Genomic DNA, 7,104 nt, shown 5'->3' with positions numbered 1-7,104 from the left:
AGACACTGGGGAGGAAATAGGATCAGGGTAATGAGAGATTAATCAGAGAAGGCCTCCTAGAGGAGATGTTATTTCCGAAAGACTGAAGATGGAAAGAACAGTGGTCTGCGCGATGTGAAGGGGGAGGGATTTCAAGGCAGGACGGTATGAGCAAGAGGTTGGCAGTGTGAGAGATGAGAATGAAGGACACTGAATAGGTTAAAATTCCCACTTGTTCTCCCTTGGAGTGGGGTGAGTGAGTGGGTAGAGACCAGAATAGCAATTAGACTATGAGCCCCAAGTAGGACAGAGTCAGTGTCCAGCCTGATTAATTGTATCTGCCCTGTGCTTAGAACAGCACTTGACACATAGTAAACTCTTAATATGCCACAAAAAAAAATCAAGGCATAGGTAATGCAAAAAGAAAGGAAGCAGCTTTTCTTTGGTTCCTTTTCTTTCCCACAGAGGGAAGATGGTGATGGTGGAGTTGGGAGGGAAATGTCTTCTTGCCCCACAGGCAGTTATCTTCATATTTGTTCAGCTGCCTCAAATTACAGATGGTGTTAGGCTCACGCCAGAGAAATCCAGGCCAAGTCAAAGGTTAGAACCCAGCTGTCTGGATTCAAGCGGGAACTCTTGGGATAGAGGGTTCTAATGTCTTGTACCCTTGACTGACAACCTTCTTAGTGGTTACCAATTTTCTCTGTTGATGGATCTGGCCAGAAAAGAGTCCCAGAGGGGCAAAGACTGTCAGTCTACTAAAAGGGAACATATTCTTCATATTGTGTTGCACAGCCTCAGAACACACAGCACACTCCTCAGAAACTAAGGTTCCACATATCAACCTCTTCCTGTCCCTTGCTATTAGGAAGGATACAATTCCGCTGACTCCTCCCACCCCCCTCCAAATGACCTTCATTTCTTCATCCTTAACCCAAAGTGGGAGCTGGACCCAATGGTTTCTCTTTGCAGACTGTGCTTGAAGATTTGGTGCTCCTAATGGCTTGCTGGGTGGCCTCTGGGCTACTCAGGCCCTGAGTTTCCTCATCTGGAAAATGGGCATAATACCTACTTCAAAGCCATGTTGAAACAGTTAATTAATATTTTGAAAGAGGTTCTGAGATTCCCAGATGAAAGGCCCTGGAGATGTGCTCAACATTGTCATTATAAAAAAATGAATCCTTCATCATCCTTCGGGGAACTTCCTACTTTGTTATTCACCTTGCACCCTTATGGGGGATTTTTATCCCCCATTTCCAAATGCAGAGAGGATTTCTACAGGAAGTGACCCATGGGTTTTTAGTTTTCAAGCAACTCAGCTAGGCTTTGCCAACACTTTCCAGTTCAACATCTCTTGAATCACTCAATCTTTCCTACTTTTGCCAGAAGCCTTTAGGGCAAGGCTTATCTCCATCAAGGTTTGGGCAGCACTGATCACACCGTCAGCACTCAGCAAACTAAAGAATCCAAAGACGATGACTTGTGTTCAACAGTGACTTTTGCCCTAAACTGGATTCTTCTGACTGTTTCAGCTGTAAGGTGAGCTTGATGCCCAATAACAGAGATGATTTTCTGGCCTCCCCTCGGGTGAAAGTAACTTGAAAGTACCCCAGTACTGCCTAGAAATATTTCTTTCTTCAAAGTGGGAAATTTGAGGAGTAGAGAACCTAGGTATAGGCTGAAAAGGAGGGGAACAGATGAATTATGGAGAGAAAAGGGAATGATTAGTTGCTCTTATACAGGTTTTCCTCCAGCTTTCTACCACAGGCTGCTATGTGTCTCAGCATGCTTTTGAGTTCAAGACAAACCTCAAAAAATAGCCTCTCAAACGGTTCTTTATTGGATACTAGGAAAGATAAAAATTGTTCTGAAATAAAACTGTTCTCCCAGATGTAAGTTTATTGTAGACTTTGCACCTGCTCACTCTCATTTTCTTTCTCTCTGCCACTTGGGCACTTCCTCTTCCTCTCACACATTCATTCTCTCACCTCCCCTCCCCCCCTCCTTTCCTTTCTTTCTGTTTTTCTAGTTCATTTTGTCATTTTTGCCTCCCCCCTTCTCCTCCTCCTTTTTGTCTCTCTCCCAATTCCTTCTTCCCTATAATTTTCGTCACAGTCATCTTTGTGGGGAAATGATTTCCTCCCCATAGGGCAAGTGTGGCTTAGGAAGATAATATTTGGTAAGACAATGTGGTTGGGGCCAGAATCTCCACAGGGAAGACCTAGACCTCCAGTCTTGCCTCTGATACATCAGCAGCTTGCCTAACTAATGGATGAGAGAGCGCTTCAGGCATTATCCCCCAATTCTCTTCTCCCATCCTGCTAGCCCCATTCCCTCTCCTGGGCCACTTGTGTGCAGAACACTGTACTAAGTGCTTGGGGGAGTGCAACAGAGTTGGTATACACGTTCCCTCTCCACAAGGAGTTTACAGTCTAGAGGGCTTGGTTACGGCCAGGGATGTGGAGTCACCAGGAAACTCAGATAGCAGTGGAATTTGGGCCAATGGGACTCCCACACAAAGAGGCAATATTAAGGCAAAAATGTCCTGCCTACACTGATGCAGGTGAAGTTTCAGCTTTCTCCTACCAAATTGCAATGAAACAGACTTGTAGCAAGACTGTACCATTAATGGTAGTGCTATTTGTCAGCCAGTAATCATATGAGAAGTGTGTTCTCGTGGAAAGAGCAGGGATCTGAGAGTCAAAGGACATGAATTTTACTTCTAGCTCTACCACTTGCCTGCTGTTCGACTTTGAGGAAATATCTTAACTTCTCTGTGTCTCGGTTTCCTCAGCAGTAAAATGGGGATTAAATATCTGCTTTCCTTCCCCCTTTGACTGTGAGTCTCATCTGGGAGGGACTGTGTCTTACCTGATTATCTTGTATCTACTCCAGCGCTTAGTACAGTGCTTGCCACATATTAAGCACCTAGGAAATACCACAATTATTATTAGTTGGTTAATAAGTACAATAGTGGTACTAATGATTAACCTAGTTAAGACAGAGGTAGAATCAGTGAATAGTTTTCAGCTTACTACTAGATTTTTCTTAGTAGACAAGGCCTTGTACTTCATAACCATCCTCACACCCATGGCCCTAAAGAAAGTTATTTAATCAAGTACCCTGCCCACAAGGAGCTAATATGAAAAATTACTGTTATAGATTAACAATGATAATATTAATAATACTAAAAACAATGATGGTGGTTATTAACCACTTAAGTTAGTTTTTTCATTCTTCCAATCGCATTTATTGAGCACTTACTGTGTGCAGAGCACTGTACTGACAGCTTGGGGGAATACAATAAACAATAAGTAGACACATTCCCTGCCCATAATGAGTTTACAGTCTAGAGGGGAAGACTGACATTAATAAATGAATATGCACCACAGTGCTAAATTCTAGGGTAGATTCAAAATAATTAGACTGCATATCACCCCTGCCCCATAAAGGGCTAAAAGGGATTATTATATTACAATTAACATAGCATTATTTAGTATTTGGGCCCATGTGGATGGAAACCATGTCCAATCTGCTTATTTTGTATTTGTCCCAGCAGTTAGCACAGTGCTTCTCACATAAGTGCTTAATGAATACCATTAGGAATACTCCTACTAAAATGGTCATATTGGCATAATAATATTAAAAAGAGTATTGCCTTGGATTTGTATAGCTCCTCTCGTCCTAGGAGTTCTTACAGATGTTCACATCTCTCTTCCACCTTTCCCATTTCCCTGAAATGGCAGTGACCAGATAATATTTCCATTTTTACCCATGAAAAATTGAGGTCTACAGAAGCAACATTACCCACTCGTGATTAGCCAGTTGGTGTTGGAACTAGAACTAGAAGCCGTTGTCACAACATCCAGTGAAGTGTACTGTCCTCTGCTACCCAGGTTGGCAAACCTGAGCAACTGTTTAACACATACAAGTTGAAGTTACAGAAGTGACTCTCCAGAATATGCCTATTAGGGTTTCAGATCTAAAAGGTTCCTCTGGGATTCTTCTAGTAGTAGTAGTAAAGGTAGCATTTAACAACTGCTTTCTGTGTGCAGAGCATTGTTCTAAGTGCTGGAAAAGAATTCACAACTAGATATTTAGGCTGGCAAACATTTTTTTTTAATGGCATTTGTTGATCACTTATTATGTGCCAGGCACTGAACTATGCACTGGGGTCTTGTCTTATATTATGCCGTTCAGTCATCTCCAACCCATAGTGACTCCAGGGACTCCATCTCTCCCAGAACGCCGCACCTCCATTTTGCACTGGGGTAGATACAAGATAATTGGATCCCATACAGGGCTCACAGTCTTAATCCCCCTTTTACAGATGAGGGAACTGAGGCACAGAGAAGTTAAGTGACTTGTCCAAGGTCACACAGCAGACAAGTGGCAGAGCCGGGATTAGAACCCAGAACCTCGTGACTCCCAGGCAGGGGCTCTTTTCACTAAGCCATGCTGCTTCTCAGAAATGTTTAAGAAATATTTCTTCAGGAACCAAAATGCTTCAACCTTCAGACTGGGCAGGTTAAGCAAAGTATTTGTTACACAGTAACTGTTCTTCTGGGCAGAGCCTGTCTATTGCTACCCTGAAGGTAGCCCTGAAGCCTCCCCTTGTATTCAGGAACTCCTGGAGGATTCCTGGAGCAAGAACAGCCTTAAGGCAGTAGACAACCCTATGAAACCTCTGCCAGCACATAGCCACAGGTGACAGCCAACATCCAATTTGCTTAAAGACACCTCTGAGGACCTACCTCTCTTTTAATGGCAGGGAGACCCAGGCTGAGACAAACACAGTTGTCTCAGAAGTAAAGTGATTTGCTGAAGTCACAGGAATAAAACTGGGGTACTTCTGACTCCCAATCCTAGACAGAGCACTGAATCATTTCCCTGAGCTCCAAAAGGGTTGGTATTGTATTTTTTAAATTCATTGACTGATTGAAAGATGCAAGGAGGTTGAGATGATAGCCTTCCAGGATCTGGGCCTCCTTTCCTAAGTTGGACAAAATTCACCCCTCCTTAGAATGCAAATTGCATCCATCTATCTATCTAAATCTATATTAATGTATAGATTGATTTATATTTCTGTACTTTGTCTTCTAATATGACGCTACTGATGGTGAACTTTTTATCGGTCTGTGCATGGTTATAGTCGATAAGGCCAAGGTGTGACTCATGTTCTCTTTTGCATCATGATCTTGTAAGGATTGTTCCTTGTTTCACATTTACCCACAGTTTCTGGTACAATTTGCATTTCTCTTTCTTGGTGTCATAGGCATCCTGAAGTTTCGGTATCAAGATTGACAGCAGCCCAATTGTGATGGTTGTGTGCCAGGCAGACCTGTCTACCCCTGTTGTTTTCCTGGTGTCTACTGTCACTGCATTGTGCTGAAAATTTGTTAATTGGCATGGCCATCCTGAATGAGGTTTTGCGTTTTGCTTTCTTGTGTCTTTAAAACAAATTTTGCTGTCCATCCTGTTTATGGTTACTTTGTTTCAGCTCTCCTGCTATCATGCATTCTTCTCACACATCCTGAAGGTGTGACAAACATTAGCTGGATGCTGGGTTCCAGTGAAGCATTGCTTTTCTGTGTTCCTGTACATTACTAAAAATTAAACAAGACTTGACATAACTCATAAAGCCAAGAATGTAGACAGTATCACTTATCTCATAGATGAGCTTAGCTTCTCAAAACTAGAAGGCCCAGTGTCTGATACTGTGACTGAGGGGCCTACAGTTCATTCATTCAGTCGTATTTATTGAGCTCTTCCTGTGGGCAGAGCACTGTAGGAAGCGCTTGGGAGACTACAATAGAACACTAAACAGACATATTCCCTACCCACAATGAGCTTACAGTCTAGAATTAGCAAGTGTCAATAAGTTTCCTTTATCTCTAATTTAGCTGGAGACTGACTAGTTATTGAGCCATCACATGTTTTTTCATAGTTTTACATAGAGAAGCAACATGGCCTAGTGGAAAGAGCACGGGCCTGACAGTCAGGGGTCCTGGTTACTAAACCCAGTTCCCCCCTAGTCTGCTGCGTGACCTTGGACAAGTCACTTCTCTCCTCTGTGCCTCAGTTACCTCATCGATCAGATGGGAATTAAGGCTGTGAGCCCCAAGGGGGACATAGACTGTGTTCAACCTGATTAGCCAAAATCTATCCCAGTGCTTAGTACAGTGTCTAGCATATAGTAAGAACTTACCAAATATCTTTTTTTTTTAAAAGAATGATATCTGGGGGAGGGAAGGAAGGGAATGACTCCTGCTGAAGTCAGTCAATCAATGAGACAGGGACTGTGTCCACTCCAATTTGCTGTATCCACCCCAGCTATCCACATAGTAAGCACTTAACAAATACCATAATTATTATTATTACTATGCACTTACTGTGTGCAGAGTACTGAACTAAGCACTTGAGAGTACAATATACCATAAGAGAGTTGGTAGACCTGATGTATATCCTCATGGAACTTGAAATTTAGTGAGGGTCTTGTCTTATGCTAAGTCATCTCCTCTCTTCAGCGACCCCATGGACACATCTCTGCCAGAATGCCCCACTCTCCATCTGCAATCCTTCTGGTAGTGTATCCATAGTTTTCTTGGTAAAAATGCCAAGTGACTTACCACTGCCTTCTTCCTTACAGTTAACTAGAATCTCTACCCTTGACTCTCTCCCATGCTGCTGCTGCCCAGCACAGGTGAGTTTTGACTTGTAGCAGATTGTCTTCCACCCACTAGCCACTGGCCAAGCTAGGAATGGAATGGGTGTGCCTCTGCTTGACTCTCCCTCCCATAGTCGAGACGGGTAGAATACTGTAAACTCTCCAGGTGTGATACTGAGAGTGCCTGGTGAGGATAGACAGAAACTAAAATAAATTAGATAGACCTCTGCCCATCCTTTAACATGGAAGAAAGTATGCAACTAAGTGGAGGAGATATGTGACTCCAGGGACTTTTGACTTGGAGGGTATGAATTTGCCCAGGGGTGCAAGACAAAATTGGTTCTCAGTTTCTGAGTCACTTCCCAGGCCCCTGGTTTAGCTTTGATGGAGAGAGGCAGATCTCCTGGCAGATAGCAGGAATGGGTAAGTCGGCACGGGTTCCCCTGAGGAAGAAGCTG

General features: G+C 43.2%; 1 non-coding gene across 1 annotated transcript; it reads right to left on the bottom strand.

Annotated features, from left to right (window-relative positions):
• Positions 1–6,692: 6,692 nt before the first annotated feature.
• Positions 6,693–6,830, bottom strand: LOC114813435. Its single transcript, XR_003761155.1, has one exon. It is a non-coding gene; the product is annotated as a small nucleolar RNA SNORA7 (small nucleolar RNA).
• Between the last annotated feature and the right edge of the window lie 274 nt (positions 6,831–7,104).

The sequence above is a fragment of the Ornithorhynchus anatinus genome, chromosome 7 (genome assembly GCF_004115215.2).
Source record: "Ornithorhynchus anatinus isolate Pmale09 chromosome 7, mOrnAna1.pri.v4, whole genome shotgun sequence".
Taxonomy (NCBI): domain Eukaryota; kingdom Metazoa; phylum Chordata; class Mammalia; order Monotremata; family Ornithorhynchidae; genus Ornithorhynchus; species Ornithorhynchus anatinus.
Note: the sequence above shows the minus strand (reverse complement) of the source record. Positions and strands in the feature narration are given on the sequence as shown.